Genomic DNA, 24,164 nt, shown 5'->3' with positions numbered 1-24,164 from the left:
GATGCTAAAATCATTATTCCATTAAGATACTCAGATTGGGTTGCCAATCTAGTTTCAGTAAGAAAGAAAAGTGGTGAAATCAAATTGTGTGTGGATTTCAGAAATCTAAACAAAATCTCCAAGAAAGATAACTATCCATTGCCGAAGATGGATCATATTCTTCAAAAGGTGACTGGGTTAGATAGAATTTCCATGTTAGATGGTTTTTTTGGGTATAATCAAATATCTGTTTGGCCAGAAGATCAAGAGAAGACAACATTCACTACTCCTTGGGGTACATTCATGTATGCAAAGATGCCATTTGGGCTCATTAACATCGGAGCTACTTTCCAACGTGCTATGGACTTTGCATTCATTGGAGAAAAGGACAAGTTCTTGGTCATCTATTTGGATGACATTACTGCTTTTTTAGCGTCAAATCAAGAACACCTTCAACACTTGAGACAAGTATTTGTTAAATGCATAAAATATGGTTTATCCTTGAATCCGAAGAAGTCTCATTTTTCTCTCAAAGAAGGTAAGATGTTGGGTCACAAAGTTTCTAAAAATGGGGTGAGGATTGATCCAAAAAGAATGATTACAATTCAATATTTAACACTTCCAATATCCAAGAAAGAGATTCAAGCTTTCCTTGGTAAGATCAATTTTCTCATAATATTCATCCCAAATTTTGCTGAAGTGGTGAAACATATTATCTGTATCCTAAGGAAGGACAAAGAAGTCAAGTGGACAGTTGAATCCATAAATTCATTTGAGATGATAAAAATGGCTATCATTGAAGCACTTCAATTGGTAAGTCGTGAATATTCAAAACCTTTCTTAATCTTCTCATTTGCTTCTCAAGACACCATTGTTGCTATTTTGTTACAAAAATATTCAGAAAATAAAGAAGCACCCATAATAGTTTTCAGCAGAGCTCTTAGATATGGAGAATTAAGGTATGAAATGTTGGAAAAGCATGCTTATGCATTAGTTAAAGCTCTGAAAGCTTTTAGAGTTTATATTCTTCATGCTCAAGTGATATCTTATGTCCCTTCATCTGTTGTTAGAGAGAACCTGCTTCACTCTAATATTGATGGAAAGAGAAGTAAATGGGTGACTAAAGTTCTTGAATTTGATTTAGAGATAAAGCCTACTAAACTAATCAAAGGTCAAGGATTAGCTAAACTACTTGCTGAAGAAAATTGTAAAGTGTTGGGTTTGAATTTCATGGATGATAATCTAGAAGGGCAAATTTCATAACCTGTTGACAATATGGCAGTAGATTCAAAGCTTGCTGAGTGTAGCTTGTACAAAGATGTTGTTTATTTTATGAAATATTTTAATCCCCCTACAGAGTATGATAAAAGAAGAGTGACATCTTTGAAGTTGAAAACCATTAAGTATTGCATCAAGGATAACTGTTTGTATTGGAAAGATCCTACATGAGTTTTTTTGAGATGAATTGATCTAAAGGAATCTAAAAAGGCCATATTTGAAATGCATAGTAGTGTTTGTGGAGGTCATCATTATTGGAGAACTACTGCATAAAAATATTGAGAGCTGGTTATTTTTGGCCTAGGTTATTTTATGATGTATGTGCTGAGGTGAGAGCATGTGAAAAATGTCAAAGGTTCATTGGTAAAAAGCATCTGAAGTCTTTACCTCTAAAGCACATAATTGTTTCTGATGTTTGCACCTTTCTAGCAATGGGGATTAGATTTCATTGGTGAAATTCATCCACCTTCAAGTGGGCAGCATCATTGGATTCTTGTTGCTACTGATTACTTCACCAAATGGATCGAAGCAATACCTACCAGGAATGCCACTCATAAAGTTATCATTAACTTTTTGGAAGGAATCATAACCAAATTTGGATGTCCATCAAGACTAGTAGCAGATAATGCAGCTGCTTTTAAAGCCACACCATTGGTAAATTTCTGTGAAGATTATGGTATTCAACTTACTCATTCTACAGCTTACTATCCACAAGGGAATGGTTTAGCTGAATCATCTAATAAAAGTTTGGTAAGAATCATCACCAAGTTGCTGGAGCAAAACAAGAAAGCTTGGGACTCAAAACTCAAATTTTCTTTATGGGCTGATAGGGTGACAATCAAAAAGTCTATTAATACATCACCTTTTCAGATGGTTTATGGGATTGATGTTGTTTTTCTAGTCCAATTAGCTATTCCTGTAGCCAAACTACTGCAAGATCATGAAGCTAAACCAAATGACATGACCAGAAGAATGCATCAGATCATAGAAGTGCAGCAAAAGAGAGAACAACAATATGATTTGGTAAGAAAATATCAGCAAGTTGTGAAGGAAGTCTTTGATAAAGGGACTAAAAAAGAAAATTTTCAGATTGGAGATCTGGTGTTGAAGTGGGATGCACAACACCAAGATCCAAGTAGGCATTCAAAATTTGACGCTTTATGGCTTGGTCCTTTCAAAATTTCAAATGTATTACAGAACAATACTTTTGAGTTGCAGCATCTTGATGGGAAAAAACTGTATGGAGGCCCATTTAATGTGTGTTTTCTCAAAAATTATTTTACTAATGTTGTTGGTAGCCTCAACTCACTGTAAATACCAATGTGATTTCATAATAAGACTCCATAGCCCAATGACAAGGCACTAAAACTGCAAAAATTTCTTAGAGCCTTGCAGGGAGAGCTCTATCCCCTCTTGAGCCAATGTTTGCATAGTTCTAGGCTAAGTCATGAGTAGGTTTTGAAATTTTTATTTCTTAGGATTAATTTTGTAAATTTATAAAAAAAATAAAACACTACCGAAATTTCCAGTAGCGCCCGATTTTCTCATTCAGACAGTCTCCCCTATTTTTTGCACAGTCTTTCCGTTCTCGTGTTATTTCTTGTTTTTTTTTTAATTTTCTGATTCTACCGGATTTACGGTAGCATTTTTCGTTTTTTAAAATAAAGCCAAAAACACAACCATTTTCAATTGTCCACGTGTCATAATGGCAGAATATCTAATGCAAATCACGAGGTTTCGTGATTGGATAGGTCTCAAAATTTAAGTCAAGTCAAATGGTAGTGGTTAATCCTTTGGGTTGATTGTGTTTGCTAGGTGCCAGTCAGAGTCATTGCCTACCCCACCCATCTTAAATAACTTATGTTTCCCAAAATTTTAAGCGTGTCTGCACCATCAGTCTCTGCCAGTTGTTTGAAATCTGACAACCGTTCTTTCTATTTCGTGTGATGCGCCACTGGAATTTCCAGCCAGCCCGAATTAATGCAGGAAAATTGCCATATTTACAAAAAATCTCGTACAACCTTTAGCAGATCAGCTGAACTCTCCAAGGCAACTCAACTTCATCATTATTACTACATGTTGTCCATTATGACATGAAATCTTATGTGATCATGAAATATTATATGCCTGGGAGATTGAACCATAACTTCACCTCAAATATTTGAAAGTGAAGGAAATGTCACCATTTCGAATTTCTGAAGTGCAGCTAAGGAGACACTGATTGAGGAAGTTAAGAAAACATCCCAGATTTTCAGGCAGCCTAATTCAAGATAGTTGCAAAAACTATTGGATAAACTTCCACACTTTGACACCTATTCTTCATAATGAACAAGTAGATATTCTATGGTGCCAAAGTATAGGAAAGGTGGAAAGCTTAAGAGAATCGAATGTCAAGGAGATGAGCTAGTTGATGCTAATCGAAGGTCAGAAGGTTGTTTATTCAGGCAGGCTGGTATCCACTCTACACAAGGTTAGGAGACTCACATCAAGGTGTAGCCCGAGAGTTTTCTCAAACTTTCGATGGACAGGAAGCTACTATCTTCGGTATCAGGTTGCAGGTTTCAGAACGGTGCATTGCAGGGGCTTTTAACCTCCCCAGGAAGGAGAAAAGTGGTTTAAAGGACAACTCATTATAGGAGGAGATCTCAACACTTTTATCAGAGATGAATACAGAGATCCTAACTTGGCCAAAGGAATTCCCAGCAATTATCTTAAGAAAGAATGGGAAGAAACAATCAAACTGGTTAAGATTTTTCTCACTTGTGAGAGAAGATATATAGTAGTTTTTCTTTACCATATGAGGTTTCTTTTTCATTTTGCAGGTATGAGGACTCTTAATCTGCCTTATTTCATATTGAAGAGCCTGACCAAAATGGCAGCCATGATTCAAACACATCAGGAAGCATCAGAATACAGCCTGTATCATCAGGCAATTATCAACGTTTTGGTTGAAGAAGAACTAAAAAATAGAAACCAAACCTAGGACCATTTCTTGTTTTACAAGGCAGGCCAACCTGCACCAAAACCCCAAGAAATTTCTAAATCTTCTTCAACACAGGTTCAGACAAAGAGGACATCAACTGTATCAGTTGAAGGAAGCTCCAAAAGAAAGACAAAGAAGGAAAGTGTGAGCAGAGTTGCCAAAAGCAGCAACGAGAAACCCTTAATTGCTAAATATGAAAAGAGAAAGGAGCAAGGTGAAATCTCTTCTGCCAAGAAAACAAAAATCTCAAAAATGGTTCCCCCTGTTAGACCTTTCCCTAAGGTTTACACAAGAACTCGGAGAAGAAAACTTGCAGCTAAAGAGAAATCTAAAGCACAGGTGTTTCCTAAAATTCTGGAAGCACATGAATAGCAACAAGAAAACCAGCCTCTTGATTCTGATGAGGAAATACTGAAGGAAGCAGGGTATACAAGAACCAGTAAAAACAAGAAAGAAGAGCTCAAACTAGTTGATGGAACTAGGAGGAGACATACTAGGGAAAATAATAAATACAGACTGAAATCAAAGGCCCTAAATAATCCTAGTTTACTGACTGAAGTAATAGTTATAGAAGAACAACCAACAGAGTTGCAGACTGAGGATCCTTCAATTGCAGAAATCAAAAGATCCTTGAAGAAGCAAAGAGGTAAATCTCCCATGGACCAGCCATCAGAGCCTTCCAAAAGAAGAAAGATCCAAAAAGAAGCAGAAAAGAAAGAGGCCATCATCAAAGGAGAAACAACCAAAATCACAAGGTCTAAATCTGCTAGAATTAAAAAAAAAAATTGGATAAGCTCGCAGAGGTTGAAACTCACATGGAATGAAAGGTATTTTCGAAGAATTTCTGTTAAAATTTTGAAGTGGAAACGTTATCCTACCAAAAATGTTGGAAGTGTTTCTAGTTTTTTCGCTATTACAGGTATTACCGGAATTTCCAGTAGCACCTGTCTCAACAGAAATATATAACTATCAATAGAAAACCTCCAGGCCAGTTTTGGAAAGATAGAAACCCATAACAATATGGATAAGAAAGATGATGGATATGAGATAGTTATGTGGTTGTTGAAGGTTGTATTTAATGAAGCCATATGGTCATTCAATAGTCAAGACCATAAAGAGAAAATTCAGCAGCAAAAGGGGTAGCCAGTCAGTTTTTCCAGCAGCAAAGTGTCATTCTTCCTCTTCTTCTCATCTACACCTATACTTTCTGTTGCAATTCGATGGGAGATGTTTTTAATATCTGAAAGACACCCATGTAATCAAGAAATAGTGGAACCACACCAATTTAGGAGAGTTGGAGTTGGTGCCTCTCTCCCTATATATATCTTTTGTAAATATCATTTCAGGGTTGGATTTTGGTTTACCTGAAGACTCAACTTAATCAAATAGCTTTTTCTGCACTTCATGTTGGAGGATTTTGTGATTCAAGTTATATCTAATGTGTGGTTTGTCTATTTCCTTGTTCCAATTTTCTAAATTATAAATTTGCAGTAGCTAGTATAGTATGAGTGAGAATCATTAAGAGGATCTGATGATGACTTATCTACCATCTAGTTTTCTGTAAATTATAATATATTTTCAATTAGAACTTGTTAGTGAAGGTTTTACAAAGGATTTGTGAGATACTTTATATATGTTTTCTACTTTCTAGTTGTTGTCTCGTTTGCCAAACCTGTTTTAATATTTTAAATGACAAATTACAACATCTAGTATAGTATGAATGAGAATCATTAAGAGGATCTAATGATGACTTATCTACTATCCAGTCTCCTGTTAATCATATATCAGTTCAAGTAGAAATTGTTAGTGAAGCTTTCACAAAGGATTTGTGAAATACTTTATACACTTTCTCACTTTCTAACTATTATTTTATTTACCAAAAAAACAGAGTTTGTTACAAGGCTTTATGTAGTTGAAGTGACTTCCTTAAGATACTTAGTTTCTTAGGATAATTATCAGCTACCTGTTCCTTTTCCTCTGCTCCCATATATTACTCAATTAACCATTGAATTTATGCTTGCCAAATGCATGAAAGTTAAAGAGGAACACAATCATTTCAAAAACTCCTTCAGAAGCCATCCCACCACTCAAAAACCCTTTGAAATTTTGAAATGAAATAATGATGCATAAGGCTTACTCTTTTTGCAGTCTAGGGAGTAACTCCTTGCGCTAACACAAGGCGACATTGCTGGCTCACACGAAGATCTCGTCCTTGGTGAAGCCACCCGATGGTGTATGGTTGTGGATGTGATGTGGTTGGTAAGCCCAGCCACTTCACGACCTCTGCTGAAATGAGGTTCTTTTGGCTCCCATTGTCGACAATGAAATATAGCGAGGAACCCTTTACCCACATCTAGGAGTGGAAGAGATGCTCCTACTCCTATGGATCTTCAAGTTCCTCCTTCTACATCTTCATGGTGGCAACGATGGTGTTGGGCTCCGCATCGATAATCTGCTTCCCTTTGTCATTCCCCTTGTCGAGTTCTGACTCAAAGTCAAAACATGCATCTGATTCCAAAGCCTTTAGCTCGGCCACCAGTGACTACTTGGCCTGACACTCACTTTTTTTGTGAGTGGAGCTCTTGTGGAACTCACACTACTTTCCTGTGTCCTTCTTTGACTTCGCAGTGTTGTTCTTTGCTTGCGGATTTGGCGGGTTGTCTTGGGCCACCTCGCCTTGGCTTTGTCCTTTGTTCTGTGGCTTAGGGGCACCTTTCCCTTACTTTGGATTCGTAGATCCAAAGTCTCGCTTCTTCTGTTTAAACTTCTACTTAATCTTTACAGTGTATCGATACGTCGTGTCGAGCAAGGAGATGTGTAGGAACTCCATCTCGTCCTAGATGTACTTATGTAGGAAGCCGCGGTATTTGAGTACCAAATTCTGCTCAAAATCCTTGATACCCAACTTTGTGCGAAGGGTATGAAAAATATTGGTAAACTCCAGCACGTCTTGGTCCCTTCCCTGCTACAGCGTGGTCCACTTTATGTATTTATCCTCATAGCTCCTGATAGGGTAGTACTGCTCCTTGATGGCATCCCGGAATGAGTTCCAAGTGGGTGCGGCTGAAAATAGTGAGTTTGTACTTTCATCCTTCTACTCACAGTAGGTTTCCCACCAGTCCTTGACGTGGGGGGCTGCTTTGAGAAGTGCAAAAGTGATATTTTCCCGACTGGAAAAATCATGAATGGAAAAATATCCTTCTAGCAGATTTAACCATTTATCTATAGTGTCTGCATCTATCTAACCCTCAAATATGGGAATGTCAAAGTTAACTTGTACCTTAAAGGGTGTGGCGCTTCTAGAGTAACTGCTAGAAGTAGATGCTTTTCCCTTGGGTAGTCGTTGAATGATCTGGGGAAAGTTGTCCGTCATCGTGTTTCTTTGTCGCTCGAGCGCTTCTTCGAACATGATTTTGATAGGATCTCCTAAACCCTCATATTTCTTTTCATCTACCATGGGAGGCCATCGGGATTTGCGAGGCTGGTCTTGCAAAGGTTCGACCAGTTCAAGCCCTAACTCCTTATATCTCAACCTCATTGGGGACATGCAAAGAAAAACAGAGAAAGAGCAAACCACTTTGATACCACTAATCCGGATTTAAACAAGAACACAAAAAATTACAGATATAACCATAAATACAAAGATGCAATAGAACTAACACTTCATTTCATTAATATCAAATACTGAAATATGCTTACAAACAAAATGGACATAAGACTAGCTCAGGCGATGGTAGCTTATCTCTAAGAAGAGATGTGGCGGCTACATGCCTCTGAACTGCGTTACAATGAGGCTCATGGGCCCTTTTATTGTTTAACAATAAGAGCAAACCCTAAACAACCAAAACCCTAACCTGAGGAGATGTAACACCAAGAGTTTATGGGTTAGCTGTACAACCAACTTCCCGAGGTCACGACTTGGTCATATTATCTCCGTTTGACGCGCATGATACTCCATTGGAAAGATCTCTCTGAGGGCTATGACGAAAAAGATGATTTTAGTTAGAAAATCATAAAAAAAAAAATTGGCAGATTGCCAAAATAAAAAAAGTCGTTTAGGGCCTCAAAACAGCTCCGGAAGTTTAGGACCTGAAAAACTGCTAAAAATAGTAAACTATGCTACAATTAAGGAAACTAAAAAACTGAAAGAAACAATAGTGGGGGTCCAAGTGGAATTGGCAAGTGGCCACCAATATCCACCTAGATCAGTAACTCAAGCATCTTCCTGTATAAAGTGGTTTTGCATAACCTAGTACAAGACTATGACACCTTTCATGAAGTCTACCCCAAGTCATAACACTTATCACTTACACCTACCATCTTAACCTAAGAATTGTTCCTCCCTTAAGGTTGGAAGTAGCTAATAGCATCATGTGATAGCCTTCCCATACCTAAGTAGAGTAACATGTATAGAATCATAATCTCGTAACAAAAAATTGTGAAGATGATACTTGTGTGAAGTACTTTGATGAATTTACATTGAATATGGTCGTCCTTAAGGCTTTTATGGCTCTTGTACCCATGATGTTGGTATCATTCAATTACTAGAATATGTGTTACATGGTGTTCCAAGTGTAGACAAGATCCCATGACAGATGATGTTTGACTTCTCCAACAATTCACAAAGGCTTCTCACCACTTGCATTAATGAAAGTAGACACTTTATGGAGGACGTTGGGGTACAGTGGAGTGGCATCGACTTTAATGACAACTTGGCATAGTGGATGACACCCTCCTCCAAAACCATGGCCATGGATGTTTACATTTCAAGCTACGGTATTGACTTGGAGACCAAGTGCACCATAAAGATGACAGGGCACCCCTAGGCTAGCATTGTCCCTTTTTGATGGATTTTTCTCCTCTTCATGGTGATTGATGATGATTATCATTTGGGCCTCATTTGAAGGGGTGAAACCACTTTCTACCTTGATAACATGAGCTCCTATCTTGGCAATGCCATCCTAGCGCTCCATTTAATGATGATGTGAGATTTAGGAGGATGAAATAGGGCTTGAGAGGGATATTTGGTGAGGAGGCACCTAGTTTGGATGGAGAGGCATGACTAATGGGATAGCATACATCCTTCAGCTATTCTTTGCATCGTTTCATGGAGAGATGTGCCTTTTAAATGATGACCTCACCCTTGAAAGTTTCTCTACTCGTGTGTGGACTAATTGAGGCTATTTTTCATGTTATATCATTTTAGAGGCTATGTTTAGGAGTCACCTTGATGACTTATCCACCTTGTATCATGGATTTAGGTATTTTAGCCTAATTGTGGGTTAAGTCACTCAGTTTCCCTAATATATATAAGGAAGTGATTTGTCTCATTAGATTCATTTGTCATACTTGGATCGTACATTCTCTTAATTAATATTATTCTCTCTTATACACTATGGATGCCTAGTTGAGTGACTTTCTTTGGTGGAATTGTGATGCGATGCGATCTCTTTTCATGGATGCTTACGGTGGATCTAGGATATTGCATGGTGAAGTAAACTAGTCTATTTGATTTAGCTTGATATTATGTTTCACGGGATGGATGTTCTTGTGCTAAGTTAGCTTATTTAGTATTCTTTTCATTGTCCCTTATTGAACTAAGTTTTTATTTCCCTTAATAATCTGGAAAATTGAAAACATAAATGTTGAACCCTAAGGTAAGTTTGTTTATTGACCGTAACTTGTTTGGATTTAGTGTCACTCCAAGGAAACACTAGAATTGTTTGTATGCTAGACTCCATGTGCCCTAGATTGAGAAGGCACTAGTCTATCTCTCTTATGGCATTCTTTTAAAATATAAAAGTCATTTTTCTTTTTTGTTTCATATTAAATTAGAATTATATTACAATAAAATCCTATATTTTCAACATTTAATGAGTCATTGATATATGCCTTAGAGTTAGATACTGTGTAAAAGTGCATTAGAGAAGAAAATTTGAAAAATTTCATGCATTTTTAGCCGTTTTCTAGGATCGACATTAAGGTTACAATTGTTATTATATGTCTTATTAACCATTAAAAAATATTGTAACTTTGTCCCTTGTTTACTTTCTAATTTGACTATATTTTACAAAGCTTATTCACAATTTTCACAACTAAATTTGCTATTATTATAGACTATTGTGTTGTTGCAATTCACTAATTTAGATCCCTAGTTTATAGCATCTTTAAGTAATTTTATTGATTTGGTGTGTTCAAAAACCTATTTGAAACTCTTTAAGTCAACCATAGCGTTTAGATTGTCACATAGCTCCCAAAAAACCCAAATATGGAATTTATTGCTTAATTCACCTCAAACCCTAATTAACTATGCCTTCATATGGTGGATTTATATTCTAAGATTCCTAGAGGGCAATAAACTTAAGATACTTGTATTAATTGATCCCTAAGAACTACCACGAAAGCTCCCTGTGTTGGATTGAAAGCTCACTGGTGTTGGATTGTATCCTTCACTAAAGAGAGGGAAGTTGGTGTTGGATTGTATCCTTCACTAAAGAGAGGGGAGTAGGTATTAGGGTGAAAGTATTGACATTCTCGTGTGTTTGCAATAGCCTTCTAGATTTTGTTGTAACAAAGAACCCAATGTAGTGGTTGAGATTAACAATATTAATATACACACCTCAATTAAAAATCTAATTAGACATTTTTTGGACAAGACAAATACATTGTCATGATAAAATTTATAAATGAAAATACCCATAAATGTAAATTAGTTGGTTTCTATGTGATGTAGATAATTAATTTTTATAAAATTGATTTAAAATTCAAACATTATAAAACTAGATTGAAAATGAAAATCACTTAAAATGATAATTTTATATTATTATGGTCAAAATTTGTGAAAAAAGTAATGGAGTGCTAGGATGGATGACAAAACAAATAGGGTATTATGACCAGGTTGATATATAAAACAATGGAGTACAAGAATGTTAAACAAATACAACGTCCAATTGCAAAGCTAAGGCGATGGCTCTCGCGGGTCTTCTAACTTTTTGCCTTTTCTTTAACATTCAATCCGTTTCAATTTTCAGAGATTCCAAAGTCATGGTTGATTATGTATTGGAAAAGAACCATATCAGTAATCCTCACCTTGCAGGCTGGATGGACAGAATCATGTTCTTTTGGAGGACGATGGAAGGATGCTCCATCCAGCACATTTACAGAGAACCAACAAGCAGAAAACTTATCAAAGGCAGGTCTTCTATCAGAAACAGGTATCTGGAACATGAAGGTAATATTTGACGAGGAAATCTTCTCTATCCAGGAATTTTCCATCCCTACCACTTAATTTCAATTTTGCTGAATCGAGGTATGCACTGTTATTTCGTTCTTTTTGCTTCTCTCCTCCCTACTGAATATTTCGGTCTATGTATGGTCAAAGTATGATTTGAAAAATTTTTAACAGTGTTGTTACACATCAGAGGATCTTATTTTCCTTATTTCTCTTTCATGAGCTATGTAAAATCTTTTATTTGCAAACCTCTAGACAGCTCAAAAGGCTGTCTATCTTGATGGACACCTTATTTCTTTTTGCTTCCCATCTCATCTAGATTTTTTGGCACAAATTGCTCCAGCTTCCTATAGCCCTTATGATGTACTATTTGTTCATGTACTATCTGTTTCATTATATACTTTATATAATATAATTATGCTTTTTTCGCTCTGAAAAACTGTAGCAGTTATAAGGACAGGCCCGCTACTCTTGTCTTGAAGTGTTTGTATATAAAATTTAAGAGATATTGAAATTTATGAATGAAATAATGTTAATGGAAATTTTTCGTTACAGACATTTTACTCCAAGTCACGACTCGGAAATACATATTAAAAGATATTTAATGATATTCATCGAGTATTGAAAAGTTATCTAATGATACCAAAGTGAGTGTAAAAATATTGACTTGTCCTGAACGTGGTGAACGGGGCAGACTTTTATATAATTCCAAACCATATATGCACATTACATATTTCGTAGTTTATTTGCTTTAAGTTTGAAGTGCTTTTTGGTATATTTTGGGTATTATTTTGAATTAAATGTGTTTAGAAATTTCAGTTGTTATTTAATGATACTAAAGTGGCCATATGTTTTGAAAGTGGTGAATGGGATAGATTTTTATATTATGTTTTTTTAAGATTTAATAGTTAAATCATTGAGCAGAGGTGAGTTATTTGGAGTCTTATATAACAATGTGGTGTTTAGCCTAGCTTAGTAGTGACGTTAAAATTGGATAATAATAATAATAGTGAATCCAGTCTACTTTTTAAATGTTTTTGAACATTTTATTAATTTTATTGGACAATGACCTTAAAATTAAATGATAATAATAATAATAATGAATCCAGTCTATTTTTTTAAATGTTTTTGAATATTTTATTAATTTTATTTGAAATTTAATAAAATTAATTAATTAAATTTAAGTTTAATTGGTATAATATATAGAATCTTCAATTTTCAATCAATTCAATTTATTTATTTAAAATAAGTTTCAAGTAAATTCACAATTTTGTGAGAATTTATATGGAAGATTTTGCAAAACAAATTGTTGGAGGCTGCAAGATTCTTGAAAACAGAAAACAAAGACAAAAACTTCCTTGAAATGTACCCTTTTAATGTCTAGTCCATCATTGTACAGTGATCTGAAAATTAGATAATTATAATAATAATGAATCTAGTCTAGTTTTTAAATATTTTATTTAGCAGTGACTTTAAAATTAGATAATAATAATATTGAATCCAAATTATTTTTAAATGTTTTGGTACATTTTATTAACTTTATTTGAAAGCGCACTGGGCTTTGAATTGACAGTGAATGCATGCACTATTAAAACACTCACCATAAATTACTGGTTCAAATTCCCGTTACCTACCAAAAATGAAATTTAATAATATGTAAATAAATAAATAAATTTAAGTCTATAAAACTTTATTTGAAATTTAATAATAATAAAAAATTAATTTAATTCTAATTTGTATAATATACGGAATCTTAAATGTCCAATTGATTTAAAAATACATTTTAAGTAAATTCATGATCTTGTGAAAATCTGTATGGAAGATTTTGCCAAAAACATTTGCTAAAGCCTGCAAGATTTTTGAAAAAATACATTTTAATTAAATTCACAATCTTGTGAAAATCTGTATCGAAGATTTTGCCAAAAAAATAGCTAGAGCCTGCAAGATTCTCGGAAAAAAGAAACAAAGACCAAACAAGCGTCCTTGGACTGCGCCCCTGTAATGTCCCGTGTCCATTCTTGTAATTATTATGTTTTCTCATCTGATGAGACGCCTTCAGGTCCGTGGACCGTAGAGGTCTCAGTGAACCTTGCAGTGCCCTGCCCGTCCCGTCATCATCATTTTCCCGTGAATTGTTCTTCCCTCCCCGTCTTCCTCTATGTATACAGCTCTATTATAATTCCTTTCACCATACATTAGATTTGGAGTTAAGATGGGCAGGTTTCAGGCTGTTTCTGCTGCTCTGCTATTGACAACGTCGCTACTTTTGGTTATGCCACTGTTTTTCGCTGTAGAATCGCTTGCTTTCAAGCGCAGTATGCTATTAGGTACGTATGAGTGCACAGGCTGCATATGTTCATATTAGATATAGTTTCTAATTTATCATTTTCCTGTTTAATTGAGATTGCAGATATGGAGGGCCATGAACATCCAGTTCTGGTACCCAATCCATCAAATTAGCAGACCATCCCAAGATAAGGAATAATACACTTTTAATAACTATTATTTGGCGAGAAGCCAGGTGATCTGCAACCTTGGTGAATATATGATACTTTGTGTTTTTGTCTATGTGGAAAAAAAGTTATTTCTTTGCATTAAGGAAAAAGTAGTACGTTGTCCTAAGTCTTTTTCTTCTCCATTTACTTTGCATTAAGAAAAAAAGTAGTACATTGTCATAGGTCTTTTTCTTCTCCATTTACTTACAAAAGAACTGACTGGATCCATCTAAGCTATTAACTGTTTAGTAAAGCACTGTTCAGTCACTTTTTGATATTAATCATTTATGTTACATGTAACGTTAAAATTACATATTTCACATACTAGTATTAACTGAAAACATAACAGATTATTATCATCACTTTAAAAAACCAAAAAGTTCTATTGTCCTCTTTATGCCTGTCCTTCTTGGGTGGAAGTGGCATCATGCCTTTAACACTATGCAAAACAAAAAGTTCCATTGTCCTCTTTATACCTGTCCTTCTTGGGTGGAAGTGGAATCCTGCCTTTAACACTATGCGTAATTGATTCTTCCTGACTTGATCATCCACTCTGTTCAAATGCTGAGAAGAAAAGTTCCTCTGTTGACTTTTTCATCTCTCTTTGATAGCATGTTTATTATCCAATTCTGTTCCTTATATATGTTCAAAATGTATTTCTCTGGACATTGTAGTTAGCACTCTAATCTTGTTAATTCAATTTTTTAGAATGGATGGATTGAAATTTATATTACGTATTACCCATTCTAGATGGTGCTTTATTCTAATGGAACATTTACTTAATTATTTATTGTTTTTAAGTGATGGGTTGAATACTTATGAATAATGAAAAATTTATAATTCAAGTTGAGATATTTTTTATATATTTAAAAATGCATTTTAAATAATAATAAAAATTTATAATTTCATCTCAGTGATTAAATTATTTTATCTCTATTTAATATGAAAAATAAGATTTATTCATTAAATATTGTTAAAAAATAAAATCTTTAATATTATTTTTTATTGTTCTATACCATTAAATATTTCAAATTGTTAAAATAATTATTTTTAACAAATTATATTGCAAACTAGGAAGGAGATTTGTAATTCTTTTCTGCCCAGTATGAGGGGATGTGTAATTCCTTCTATGTGAGGGGATATGTAATTCTTTCTTGTCCAGTATGAGGGAGATGTGTAAATTCCTTTTGTGCCTAGTATGAGGAGATGTGTAATTCCTTTTGTGCTCAAGCTCTAATTGATACTTATCCTTTTTAAAATAAAAATAAAATATTCTCAAAAACTTATCTATAATTAAAAGCAAAAATGAATATATATATTTGATTATTTTAATTAAAAACATTATAGACATAAATAATCTCATTCTTACTCTTATATATCACTGTATTGTTTATATTACCATTCTTACTCTAATGTATCATTTTATTGTTCATATTACAATGTAATATGAAAAAAAAAGTGGTAAAACTATATCAACAAGAGATAAAGTGATATATATATATATATATATATATATATATATATATATATATATATATATATTATATATATATAACATGATAAAATATTTCAATGACCAAAGTAAAAAAGTAATAGAAAAAAAAATCAATATATAATTCATTTAATTGTGGCTATGTATAAATGATATATAGTATTCAAAATATTAACATTAATAATAATAATTCAAATTATGCTATAAATAAAATATTTTAATATGTGTTAAATAATATAAACATGTATTTAAAAATATTAATATTAATAAAAAAGATATTTTAATATGAACAAATTGTTTCATAAATAAAATATCTCAATACTTGTGTTAAGTAAAATATTTCACTATCAACTAGTATATCATTCAAAATAAATTAAAACATTTGTAGTAGTCTTACTATTTTAAATTTTGGTTTTTTCAACGTATTTTTGGGTCAATTTTATTTAAGATTTAGCTAACATTTTTTAGAATTGTATTAAGGCATGTAGTTTAGAAAATCCAAGTGCTCAAAGACATTTTTGAGGTCTTTAATCTATTTGCGCATTCAAAATGTAATTTAAATGATAAAAATTTACATTGTGTATATAGTGTATTTAGAGAGAGAATCCATATAAATCTATTTTAATCACAAATTTATCAAGAACTCAGGGATCAAATCTCTTCAAATACACTTTAAAAAATGTTTGCACTTCAAAAATTGAATCCCTCTCAACACTTACTAAATTCATGGTTAAGATGGATCTATATTAATTTTAATTTGCAAATCTTCATTATATAGGCTCTACTCTCCTATATATACAACATATACAACCATATGGCTCACAACATAAGATGATTGATGCATTTTCCTGGGTGATTAGACTTGTAATTAATAAAAACACGTATTAATGTAATAATCTTAAAATCCACCATTGGAAATTTAATTTTATATTTTATCCTTCCATCTTTAATATTCAAATCCATATAATTTTGAGTTAATGTGTAAATTATTGTTGTAATGTCCCAACACATCCATCCAAAATCAATAGAGTTCTTTAAAATTATTAAACTTTTTTTATTTAAATTAATCTGTATATACTAACTTTATGGTTGAAATGATATAAGATGCTCTACATTATTGCTCTAACTATGACAAACCCTCATGCATCATAAGATCAATTCACAATTAATTAAACTAGCACAACCACATTAGTAAATGTCATTGATATACGTTGAAGGCATCATTTTCCACCATTTATATGCCAATCATCTTTTATAAATGACATCAATTAGTTTTTGAATTTTAAAAAACTTGTTGCTTTAGGTTTACCATGACATATCCATATCAAGTTATTACCTTGTGAGTGTGATAATAAGTAAATGTAGTCACTAGTTTTTTTCACGAGGAGAGCGAAGACGGAGCATGAAGGAAACTGCGCAGAACTAGGGTTTGGAGTAGAATACTGGAGTTGGGTACCATGGAGGGGTGAGAAGAGGGGAGTTCTACTCCCTCCTACAGTGATGTAGTCTCTAATCATTTCAAGAAGCCCATGGAAGTGGAAACCGGGTATACAGAAAGAGGAAAATAGGTAAACAACAGAGAACAGAAGATGGACAAAAACGCAGAAGGAAGTCAGAAGGGAGAAACGTACAGAAGTAGAGAGTAAGAAAGTTGACCCCAGAATTTGAACAGGACCATGTAAACCCAAGGCTTCCATCACACCCGAGTGTTGATAAATGACCTAACCCTCCAAGCGCACAGGGAGCACATGGTGAGTTATGCAGTAATTTGCAAATTCATGGGGTTATGGCCTATAGAGAAGACCCTACACGTATGGATAAAGAACCTTGGAAACTTATGGGAGATGTAGATCTGCACCTTGGATCCAAGGGTTTCTTCACAGTTGTGTTTACAAACCTCGAGGATAAGGATAGGATATTTGAAGGAGGACCCTATTTCTATGCGGCTGCAGGTCTCTATATGAGACCTTGGGTGATGAACTTCGTCCCGGAGTGAGAAACATTTACTTCGGTGCCACTATGGGTAAGACTTTATTCCCTACCTCTGGATTATTGGCTGCCGGAATCACTAAAAGCCATAGGTGATAAACTAGGGCATTTTATAAAAATATCAGAGGCCACACTGTGTAGGAAATATACCTCCTTCGCCAAAATATGTGTGGAAATGGACCTTTCTGGGGCTTTGCCGGATGAAATAATTCTATAAGTTTTTGATGAAGATTGGGTGCAGGCGGTGGATTACGAGCACATGCCCTTCAGATGCCGCAAATGCCATGAACACAGGCACCTCTTCAGAGATTGTCCTTTAAATAAAATGGAGAGCAGTTTCAAAGCAACCTCAAATAAACAGACTGAAAGCTTCACCAAAGCAAGAGGCAAAGGAAAAGGAGGAAGAAAGAACCAAAAAAAAAATCTATGAGGAAAAACAGCCTAGTCATAATAAGTTCAAGATATTAGAAAAGAAGAAGGGGAGGGAGGAGAAAGCGAAACAAGTTTTGAAGGACAATCCAGCAGAGAAGGAAAAGGAGGACAGCATGGAGGATAGACTCGACAAAAGTCAAAAAAAGGAGGATCAGCCCAGCGCGATGGAACTTGATAGGGACCAAGAAATGACCTCAAGCGAAGTGGGAAAGGAGGAACATGAACTGCAGGACATACTAGAAAGGGAACATCTCAATTTAGAAAAGTTCCTGGAGGAAGGAACTACTAAAGGAGTGGACTCACTACCTCAAGAGTAATTTAACAGAGTACAACATCTCTTCCTCTGGAGAACTCAGGCAGAGTATTCTGGGGTAAAAAGAAACCATGATAGTCAGGATAATGGAGGGGTCAAAACTATGGAGGAAACAGAGAGACAAGCTCCCAAGAACCCAGGAAGAAAAAGAGGAAGAAAAAGACAAAATGAGCTACTGATTGAATGTGGAAAACTCATGATAAACTCAGGTAAGATGAAAGACCTAACTAGTTACTCATTTACAAATATTTCTTAATGAAGCTTACAACATGGAATATTAGAGGTCTAGGAAGTAAAAGGAAACAACAAAAAATCTCAGCAATAGAATGAAGGAAGAAAAACCATATTTGGTTTTTATCCAAGAAACAAAATTTTCTGTAGACAAAATAAGGGAGATACACAGCAAGTGGCTTATTAAGTATGAATATCTAGAAGTTAAATCAGACAACGCAGCAGGGGGAATTCTTACAATGTGGAACCCTCAAAAACTTGGCATCCTAGATGCTGAAGCATCTAGGAACTACCTTTTAGTGGTCATCCAACCTTTGGGGGACAAGGAAGTTTATCTGATCACGAATGTCTATGGTCCACAAAAGCTTGAAGATAAATTTAATCTCCTAACCTCTCTGGAGGAACTAAGAGAAAGACATATGGGCATCCCTTGGATTCTAGGAGGGGATTTTAATATGATCAAATCTCTTTCGGAGAAAAAAGGAGCGACTCAATCTCTAGGCAGAGATTCCATAACTTTTCAGAACTTCATTACCAATATGAGGCTAGTAGATACAGAAACCTCCAATGGCATCTTCACCTGGAACAATAAAAGGGGAGGGGCTGCTTAAGTGGCCTCTAAACTTGATAGATTCATTATCACTGAGGACCTCATCCTCTCAGGCCTTGACTTGTCAGCCATGATTCTCCCTTTTGGAGGCTCGGACCATTGGCCCATTCAATTAAAAGCATCCTTTATAGGAACACCAAGAAATAGACCTTTTAGATTTGAAAATATTTGGCTTACCCACCCAAACTTCAACAACAATATTGAAAAATGGTGGACAGAAGATTTGAATGTTCAAGGTACTAAAAGGTTCCTTCTGCAATGAAGTTTGAAACACATCAAACTTGGGCTTAAAGATTGGAACAAGAATGAGTTTGGCAATATCTTCGAAGCAAAAAAAATAGTTGAAGGAAAGCTTCAGGAAATTAACCAGGAGCTCATCACAAAGGGATTCACTGAGGAGGGTAAGAAGCAAGTTGATTTGCTTCATCAGGAATGGGAAGGCTTATGTAAGCAAGAGGAAATCTTCTAGAAACATAAATCTAGAGTTCAATGGTTAAAGGAAGGAGACATGAATACAAGGTTTTTTCACAAATCCACTATGGATCGTCGATCTCATAACAGGATTCTAAAACTGAAAGACACGCAAGGAAATCAACTCAATACCCATAAAGAAATAGAATCTGCTCTAGTTCAACATTTCAAGGGATAGCAGAGGGGGCCCTCATAGATAGATCACATTTTATCAATGACTTCACTAAACACATTCCTAGGCTTGTGACAAGAGAATATAATTATAATCTAAATAGGCCAGTGAATGAACAGGAGGTTAGCGAAGTCATCAAAGAAATGCAAAATGGGAGAGCTCCTAGCTCGGATGGTTTTAATGTTGGCTTTTTCAAAGCATGCTAGAACATAGTCAAGAAAGACATTTTGGAGGTGGTAGAGGACTCAAGGAAAAACAAAATTGTTTTGAAAGCACTCAACACCTCTTTCATAGCCTTGATCCCAAAGCAAGAAAATGCTATGACACTAGATAGATTCAAACCCATAGCATTATGCAATGTGGTGTACAAAATTATTTCCAATATAATTGTAAATAGGCTTAAGCCCCTTCTTCCAACTCTAGTGTCGAAGGAGCAAACGAGATATGCAGAAGGTAGACAAATTCTAAATAATATCGTTCAAGATCACGAAGTGATCCATTCTTTGAAGAGTAATAAGCAGCCAGGCATGATCATACAACTTGACCTTGAAAAGGCTTATGACAAGCTTAGTTGGGCTTACATCAGGGAAGCTCTAAAAGCTTATGGCTTTGACCATAACTAGATAAGATGGGTAATGGCCCTCATTTCCACCTCAAGCTTTTCAATTCTACTGAATGGCTCACCATCCAAAACCGTCAAGCCTACAAGAGGCCTTAGACAAGGAGATATGCTCTCACCCTTCCTCTTTATTCTCATGATGGAAGGGCTGGGAAATGCAATCAAAGCTGCTAGAATAGAAGGAAAAATCCAGGGGCTCAAACTCACCATGAATGGGGATGCTTTGACTCACCAACAATTTTTGGATGACACCATGCTGCAAGGGACTCCTACAGTCAAAGAAGCTCTTGCATTCAAACAAATTCTAAAAGACTTTGCTTTGGCTGCTGGTACTGAGGTAAGCCTAACCAAATCAAAGATTTTCTTTTTTAATATTGATAATGCTATACAGAGAAACCTCACCAGAATTCTAGGTTTTCAAAGAGAATTATTACCCTCCAAATATTTGGGAGTTCCTCTAACAGACATACCTCTAAGCAAGATAGTTTGGGAGCCCGTTATTAATAAACTTCAGGACAGAATTTGGAAATGGACAAATAGGGCTTTGAATTTGGCAGGAAGACTAGTGCTTACAAAAGCCATCCTACAGATTGTTCCTATTTTCATGTTTTCAACACTTCCAGCTCCTAAAGAAGTGATGCAATACATTAGAAATATTCAAAGAGATTTTCTTTGGGGCAGAGGGGAAGAGAAAAAGAAATGGGCTCTGGTAGCCTAGGAAAAGATATGTAAACCTAAGACACATGGAGGTTTGGGACTAGATGACCCTGAAATCCTAAACAAAGTTTTGGGGCTAAACTTTGGTGGAGATGGCTAAAGGAATCAGATGCCCCTTGGGCCAAGGTTTGGAAACAAAAATATGCAAAAAATTGGCAAGAAAGGGAGCTCATCAGAATGTCTAGAATAATCAAAGGCTCCCACATCTGGAACAAAGCTTGGGAGAACAGAGCTATTGTTAAAAAACACAGTTTTTGGGAAATCAGAGATGGAAACCTTGCTTGTTTTGGGAAGATAATTTGCAACAGGAACCAAAATTGTTGAGAGAAGAGCTTGACAATATTAAGAATGATACTGATGAAAAAGGGTTACACAGGGTTAATGACTTTTGGGAGCATAACAGAAATGAAGGAAAATGGAGAGTATGGAAGACTCTATTGTACAGTGAGGACTCTCCGTTGAAGGCCAGGCAGAGGCTCTCACAGCTATCTTGGAACAGAGAAAGATTCTAACTTCAACTTCTTCTGACCAACTGAGATGGGGTAGAAACAATGAAGGTAACTTTAACCTTAAAGAGACCAAGCGAATAGCCCTTGGGCTTGACTTCCTAAACCCTGATATCGTCTGGAAGGACCTATGGAAGAATCAAATTTGGATGAAAATAGAACTGTTCATGTGGTTGGTGCAACATAAAAAGATATTAACTTGGTAAAACCTGAGGAAAAGAGGGGTAATTGGGCCATCAAGATGCCAGCTTTGCAAATTACAAGAAGAAAATATGGAACATCTTCTCAACCTATGCCCATTCACCTCTATCTTGTGGAATTAGGTAGCTTCAATCTTCAAACAGTCTGACAGGTGTTAGCGTTTGAAATTTCACCTCAGGCTGAGAAAGGTAAACCTCAAGGCTACATCAAACCATTTATCCTCGTAGCTAGCCCTACGGGGCAGGAGAAGGCTCTCTCCGATCAATCTCGTCAGATCTTTAATGGGATGAGATGACTAACTAGGTAACACTCATATTAGGCTAGTAAACTGATTGAAGGTTGATTTTGGCGTCTTTGGTGGCAAATTGAGGAGCTGCAATTTAGGGTGCGGGGATTTCACACAGTTTCTGCAGGGGGGTCTTTGGGGCAAGGTAAGAGCTTGTGTAGATGTCTTTAGCTGAAATGGATGATCTGGAAGAAAGATAAGAAGGCTAAAGAGAGCAAACAATGGATTTGAATTCTCTTTAGACAGTAGAAAACATAGAACTTAAACAAATTTGAAAGCAGAGCATGCAAGCATGAATTCTAACTTTATCACTTCATTTGTTTAATGTGCAGCAGTATAGAAAGGAAATGAATCACATAACAAAGCTTACAATAACACGAAGAGGCACACAATCAACACAATGAGTCCACAAGAATCCCAAAGATGACTGCAAAACCCTGGTCTTCCTTAGCCAAAAATTGCAGAGATACAAGCAAAATATACAATGATAGCTTCTCCCTCAAGAGTCCAACCATGAAAATGAGCATGAAAGTACATAATATAGGTGATCTAACCTCTTCCCCACCTCTAGGGGTCGAGCTCAGCTCACTATCTTAGGAGCTGTTTGAACAACTCCTAAACTAAGCACTACAAAATAGGCAGTCAAAACAACTTGCCTCTAAAAACTTGGAAGCCAGTTCATACAGTCAATTTTACCCTTTTACATGAGAGAAACTTCTAGAAGAGTAAAACAGAGTAAAAGTACCCAAAAAGTGCCACAATTACAGTCAAAAGGATCATCATCGACCTCAGCAATTCAAACTGGTGTTAATCTGCAAATTCTGGGCTGAACTGGTCAAATCTGGCCAAATCTGCTCAACGGGTCGCGCACATGCTGCTCAACGGGTCACGCACTTTGGAGGCCTGTTTGGAGGCCTTCCCGATATTAGAATCAGGTGCAGGATAGCTCTTTGGAAAGGTCTCTGAGTCTACTTTCCAACCCAACCGGAATTTTTGGATTTGGAGGTCATTTGCTTAGTCAAAAGTAAATTCTCCCAAGACTACTTCTGCAGCTCAAAAAAGGGGCAGAAAGTCAAAATTTGGCTGTATTTTGACCTTTTGGAGGCCCAAAACTCCATGAAAACTCAAGGTAATGCATGGGCATATGTAACTTTGCATGAAAAATCCACCAATGCAAAGTTTCCGCAAAACGGAGGTACGAGGACAAAGGGTCTCACGGGGGTGAGACCCGTTGAAAAGCCAAAACCTGTAAATTGCCCAAAAATGCCAAAAATGAGCCAAAACTTTCAAAAATTTTTGTGCTTGGTGCTGTGAAGAGGCTAGTGAGTGTCATGATGAGTGAGAGAAGCCTCAGCCAAGATGCGGAGGGGGTTGGTCTTCTTCTTCCTCTTAAGAGCCTCGGTCGACCTCCTTTGAAACACTTTCATTTTCGCCTTGTAAAATCCACCCCTGCAAATCGGTCAAAGAGGTGGGCTCCTCACTCTTATGATGACCGCCCTTTCCACCCTTATGAGGCCTCCTCTGTACCTCAACCTCTGTAGATGACGAATGGTCATCACTTTGCTCATAAGTTTCGGTTTCTGACATGGTTTAGGAGCAAAGTGGACAAATTGAACTGTTGCCTCTGCCTGCAAAAGTACTGAACTCTATGCTCGATCAATTTAGCAATTTTGAAGAGGAAGGAGGGAAATTTGTTTGCAGTTTTGGAAGCTGGCAGACGAACGGGTCGCGCACACCCCTGGACGGTTCGCGCACAGCTCGACGAGTCGCGCCCGTTGTGTTTTCGCACTGCCGGAAGCTGCTGGACGGGTCGCGCACCGCCCAACAGGTCGCGCATGAGCCTGGACGGGTCGCGCACCTGCAAACTGCCTGAAACACTTATATTTTCGCCTTCTTCTCCTTGCACGCTCTCACAATCTCTCTTGAAGCTCGAAATGCATAATAAGAGTGTAAGGAGGGAGAATTAGCTTTTATAATCTCACTTTTGAAAAAATTTCATCCAAAACCCACTTTATAAAGTCTATTTTGTCACTTTTTAAAATCACTGATTTTCTTGGTTTCCTTTATTCTGAAGTTGACTTTTTGAGTGCTTTCACCTGATTCTTTTTGCAGGGAGATCATCTGAAGGACTGTGGCAAGGGGACCAGGGTTGTTGCTGC

The sequence above is a fragment of the Pinus tabuliformis genome, chromosome 9 (genome assembly GCF_031772625.1).
Source record: "Pinus tabuliformis cultivar Carrire ecotype Pingquan chromosome 9, CPIR1, whole genome shotgun sequence".
NCBI classification, from domain to species: domain Eukaryota; kingdom Viridiplantae; phylum Streptophyta; class Pinopsida; order Pinales; family Pinaceae; genus Pinus; species Pinus tabuliformis.
This window is presented reverse-complemented; position numbering follows the sequence as displayed.